This window comes from Rutidosis leptorrhynchoides, chromosome 9 (assembly GCF_046630445.1).
Source record: "Rutidosis leptorrhynchoides isolate AG116_Rl617_1_P2 chromosome 9, CSIRO_AGI_Rlap_v1, whole genome shotgun sequence".
NCBI lineage: Eukaryota > Viridiplantae > Streptophyta > Magnoliopsida > Asterales > Asteraceae > Rutidosis > Rutidosis leptorrhynchoides.
The window spans coordinates 293,344,970-293,351,410 of record NC_092341.1 but is presented as its reverse complement, the minus strand read 5'-3'; positions in this window follow the sequence as shown (position 1 = coordinate 293,351,410).

The following is a 6,441-nucleotide window of genomic DNA, read 5'->3' as shown; positions in this document are numbered from 1 at the left end:
CTTTGGGCAATTGGAATTAGATGTTGAATTAACTGATGAGGTGGACGCAAAAAAGGGCGCGAAAGGCGACTTTAAATTTATATGTTATGCGGTCCATTTCACGTTTTAATATCCTTATGGGACGCACTGCGCTATGTAAATTAGGTGTTATTTCATCCACAATTCATGGAATGGTTAAGTTTGCAACATGCAAAGGCATAGCGACAGTTACATCTGCATAAAGTGAGCCAATGTGTGCGTTAATTACTGCGCAGGAAAATGTGGGTATCAAAGGTCGTGGGGTTGTAACTAGCTGCATTGTTCTAAAAGAAAGTGATGATAGCTCAAGTGAGGTCATGAGCTAACAAACAATAGCAATTGAGCATATCATGTGTGATACAGTTAATTTCACCAAAGATGTGCCACGAATAGATGGCAATAACAGTTCATCAGCGACAGCTTTTATGCGCATAATGCATACTTCTGCGGAAAGATTGCTCAGATTAAAAAGGTTTATTTGCATGGTTATGCATGAATTGAAAAATTGATGAGTAACAATAGCAAGGTTTCGCACTTCATTTTGGTATGCACAACAATTTGGCAACATTGTTGCAGAAACGGAAATACTTGTGAAAATTTTTAAAAATTGTTGCCCTATGTGAGGGATATTTGATGTGTGCAGGGTAGTATACGAAATAGTTATATTTTTATTACGAAATACTTTTAAATACGATACAATTTTACACAAGTTATTTATTTATTTATAGAGTGGATATACCTAAACCTTGCTACAACACTTATAGGCAGTGTACCTAATCGTACAGTAGTGTAGTTTTTAGTAAGTCCGGTTCGTCCACAGGGAACTAGCCAAGTTTAACGCTATATTTTTAAAACTATATATATATATATATATATATATATATATATATATATATATATATATATATATATATATATATATATATATAAGTAGTATTATTATTATTATAAAAGGGGGGTTTTTACCGTTTAATGACCGGTTTGTCGATTTTAAAACTTTAGTCGCAGTTAAAACCTAATGTAAAATATTAAAAATAAAAATAACTTAATTTAAAGCGTAAAGTAAATGATAATAATTAAAGTGCGATAAATTAAAGTGCGATAAATAAAATAACAATAAATTAAAAGTGCGATAATTAAAAAGTACGATAATTAAAAATGCGATAAGATATAAAATAAAGGAATTATGCTTATTTAAACTTTCGTAATCATGATGTTTGACGTGTTGATTTTAATTTATTACCATGGGTTAATTGTCCTTTGTCCTGGGTTATTTGATATGTCCATCTGGTTTTTTTCCATAACAGTCCATCAGTCATAAATATAAAGTGCGAGTGTCCTCGTCAAATTATCATTATACCCGAAGTCAAATATTCCAACTAATTGGGGACTTAAACTGTAACAAGGTCTTAATACTTTGTTTAATAATTACACCAGGATATCGACTGCGTGTAACCCAAGGTTTTAATAATTTGTTAACAATTACGCCAAGTGTCCTTGTACATAATTCACCCCTGTTTTAATGAGTCCATTGACTATTAATCCATTCCCGTGTCCGGTTAAATGAACGATTATTAGTATTTATAAATATCCCGCCCATCCTGTCCTATCGAGTGTATATGGTTATTTATAGATACGTCAAATTGTAAATCTCTATATTAAATTATCGAACTATCATTCAGTTAAACAAATATAAAGCCCATTAATAGTCCATAGTCCAATTTCCACAAGTGTCGGTCTTTTGTCCAAACCCCAATTATGGTACAAAGCCCAATAACCCCGTCTTTAATATTTAGTCCAACATCATGATTACTTCGATTTAAATAAGCATAATAATAACTTAGCTACGAGACATTAATTTAAAAAGGTTGAACATAACTTACAATGATTAATAATAGCGTAGCGTTACACGGACAGAATTTCGACTTACAACCTTAAAACATTCGATAACATAACCTTATTATTATTAATCTTAAATTAAAATTAAAATTATAATTATAAATATAAATATAAATTGAGAGTAAGAAGTAGAAAAAGGATGTGTTTTATCGATCAGAATGCGCGGCCTTTTATAGGCCCACGTTTCACTGTACAGCTCTGCGAGTGTGGAGCTTTTGTGCTTCACAGATCCGCGAGTGCGGAGGTCTGGATTCCAGCTCATAGATTAAATCCAAAACGTGGGCTGCGTATAATTATAATATATAATAATATATATAATTAATTATATATTACATTATTTTCTTGTGCATAGTTGACTTGTAATTTTTGGTCCGTTGCGTCGCGCGCTAAATGTTGGTTCATGTCTCGGTTCTGGATTTTCGAACGCCTTTTCGTACGATTTAATATCTTGTACTTTGTGTTCCACGGCTTGTACTTTTGTAATTTTTAGACGTTTCTCATCAATAATTTGAACCACTTGGATTGTACTTTGTACTTTTTAGCTTTTTGGTCATTTGCGTCTTCAATTCGTCGAATCTGTCTTTTGTCTTCACCTTTTATTATTCAAACGAATATCACTTGTAAATAGAACAATTGCAACTAAAAGCTTGTCTTTCTTGAGGGATAATGCTATGAAATATATGTTCGTTTTTAGCATTATCAAATATTCTCACACTTGAGTGTTGCTTGTCCTCAAGCAATATAGAACTTGAAATTAAATCACACTTCACTCGAATCACTTTTTTATTCTCACACTTTGTACAACAGTGATTTTAATACGGTGGTATAAACAATGATAGTAACGATGTGGTTTATAGTCCCACATGACTTATAAAAATTTAGATCCTTTAAGGAAATTGGATCTTTATGAAAATATTTGATCTTTTGAAAATTCAAGCTAGATTTTACCCTAGACAAGTTTTCTGAAATAACCCTTCACCGGTGTTTGCAAAAATATTTTTGTGGGTTTTGTTGGTTTCAGATTTTAAAATTTTAGCTCAAAACTCGTGGTTTTGTGTCACCCACTTGCTAACCTTGTATTAGGAAAGCAACACATCCAATTTACTTGCTCTGTATATTACCTTTCGGTAAACTACCATCCGGTTGTAAAGAAAAGCATTGAACAAGCACCTGTTAAGGCAATGTCCCGTGACATGCTTTTGATTATGGTCTATATCGTGTCGGATGCAATTACTATCCTTGGTAGGAGCAATAGTAAAGATCACCCTATAGTTTTTTGGTCTAGCACGAGGTCCTGTCTTTGACCATGCTATGTAACCACCGTTCATGCGGTTGACACCTGATTTGGTTCAGGTGACCTAATGAATTCCAGGTGAATTCTTAGGATTTTACGTTCAATGGTAATGAACGCATTGAAAATAGGTTTTCAGAAAACACATCGGTTTTAATTTGATCAAAATATTTTCTCGTTCAAGCTCGAGTTTAGATATCATCGAATTTCATGAGTTTGTAATTCTCAATCTTTAAGGTCAATCTCAACGATTGAGTAATATCAGGCTTAAAAGTTAATTTTTAATCTTTAAAAAGATTATTCTTTCTGGGGGTCTGATTCATTAGTCTTATCAAGCTAATTTGCACGGTGCCCTCCCCATTTTACGAGACAGATCCTCTCATGGTTAGGATAAGTCTGACCACTTGGCGACCCTGTTTGATGCTGAGGTCCATGGATTTCCAGCTAATTTTCGAGAAAACTTTTCAAGTTTTTTCGTAGACTCTACAACTGGTTTAGACGACAACTTCCTGACCTAAATCAAGAAGCGCGTGTCTTTTTCGGAAGACTTTACTTCCTTTTAATGATGAAATTGATTCATCGTGTAGATCCATCTTTCTTTTAAATATATTACACTAAATCGGGTAAAACTGATTATTATCGTCCAAAACAAAAGTACCTGCAATAATCTTGTACAAAATATGTGATATATGTTTTAAAGAACTTGGTAAATTCTTCCTACACTTGGCTTTTATTTCTTTCTTTCTTTGCCTTTTTATTCTCCTCTATTCCATTTTAAATGAATTCAAGCGTTTTGGGTTGTTTCTCAATTTATGTCATTTTCGAGGTAACAATAATTTCGGTAATAAAACCTACTTTTATCGTTCATAAATATGTATAAACATGATTTTGAATTCATTTTATTGAATTTTTTTTTTAAATTTTCACAAAATTTGGCAAATAAACTAAGTGTAAACCCGAGAGAATTTATAACCCTTCCCCACACTTGAGATCTTGCAATGCCCTCATTTGCAAGAAATCAGTAAAAATTTAATTCATGAGGGTGATTAGTGTAAAAAAATGATTAAAAATACCGAGTTTGCAAACATATTATTTTATATCACATTTGATATTTTACGTCTTGTCGTTAAAATTAGTAGCTTTTGCTGAACTTAATGTCAGTATTTAAAAATGCGCTGTTTTTCCCTATTTTGTACATAAGATAAACTACAAACATATATAATATATATTTTTTTTTATAAAACCTTTATTTATTAAAACAATTTAAATGAATAATTAAAATTTGTCGTTTTAAAGCGAGTTTTTTAAAAACAAAGATTTTCGGTTTTTTTTTAATTTTTTTTTGGTATACTTTAGATCAATAATATTAAAAATAATGATAACAAAATTTTTCGCCCCACCTTCGGGTAAAGCAATTTCGATTCCATGACCTAGTCTTTAACTTACGACTAATTTTAGAAATCATTTTTTTAAACTGAATGAAATAAAGTAAATTTTGTTTTTAAATTCACACAAAACTTAAATTTAAAAATGCATATAAATTTCATATAAAACCTATAAAACAAAAAATTTAGAATGGGGGGAGAAAACTAGTTCTTTAGTGTCTGCTAGTGTAAAAAACCAATCGGATTCCATTCTCGGAACTACATGAGAATAGAACAACTAACTCTAGACAGCGTTTTCTTTTTAGAACATTTGAATCTCCCCATACTTAGGTAGCTGTGGTGTCGAAATTGTGATTAACTTCATTGTCAATTTCTCTTGGACCATAATCAACTGTATATCTGTGACTTTTGCTTTAAGCCATTGGTCGGATTCCTGTGTAATATCCACAAATTCAACTAGTTTTGCCTTTTCTTTAGGCGATAGATTGGATACTAACCGGTTACATAACTTAAAGTTCCCCTTAATTCTAGCATCGCGAATCCGTTTAATAAGTTTCTTCATTAAACTGTTAATAACGGAGTCATTTAATTTCGTATCAATAACGGGGTTCTTTGTTATCAAGTCATCATTAGGTGTTACTTCATCTTCCCCACACTTAGGCATTTTATTATTGCTAAGTACTACCGTTGGAGTTGGTAAAACAATATGGTTCTTACCAATCGGTTTTATTTGTTCAACGGTTTTGGTTGGTGGAGATTTAGACTTTCGACTCACAAAGGTGATCGATTTTTCATCATTACTAAGTGTCATTCTACCCTCTCTTACATCAAATAACGCCCCGGTGGACGATAAGAATGGTCGACCTATAATTAGAGTAATGTTTGGGTCCTCTTCTATGTCAATGACAATAAATTCGACTAGAAAGGTTAAATTACCTACTTGAACGGGTAGGTTGTCAGCAATTCCAACTGGGTGCCTAATGGTTTGATCAAAGAGTCGAACACTCATTTTCGTTGGACTTAACTCACCTACTTCTAATCTCTTATATAATGAAAGAGGCATAACACTCACACTCGCACCTAAATCTGCTAGTGCATCATACATGACACAATCACTAAGTAGACAAGGAACAATAAATTCACCCGGATCACCCAACCTTGGTGGAAGTTTTGGTGGAACTGTCTTCATCGGGTTTACTTCTACGGTTTTTGTTTCTTTCACTTTCTTATTTTTCTTCTTCTTTCCAGAGGTATCACAAACTTTATTACCTATTACTTGCTCATACTCAACTCCTTTTCTTGAAAACGGGATGGGTGGTCTGTATGGTGCCACCACTGGCTTTACATACTCGGGTAGTGGTGGTGGCGTAACTTCTTCATTGTTACTCACATCGAAAACCTTCTCATCTTCTGATGCTGGTTTTTCAGAATTCGTTGATACCATATTAACATTCTCATTCCGAGGATTTACTTCAGTATCACTCGGTAGCTTTCCTTGTTCCCTCTTACTCATCAAGCTAGCAAGAGTACCTACGTGTTTTTCTAGATTCAAAATGGAAGCTTGTTGAGTTCTTAATGACTGATCAAACCTCTCATTCGTTTGGGTTTGAGATGTAATGAATTGTGTTTGAGATTGCATTAGCCTTGCCATCATTTCTTCCAGATTTGGCTTTTTCTCTTCGGTTTGTTGTGGTGGTTTATACAAGCTAGGTCTTTGTTGATTGAAAGTGTTGTTTTGAGTTGGTTGGTTATTCGAACCTTTTTGGTTGTACGAGTTATTGTTGGGTCCATTTGGATTGTAAAGAATGTTTTGATTTCGATTGAAGTTTGGCCTTGGCGGTTGATAAT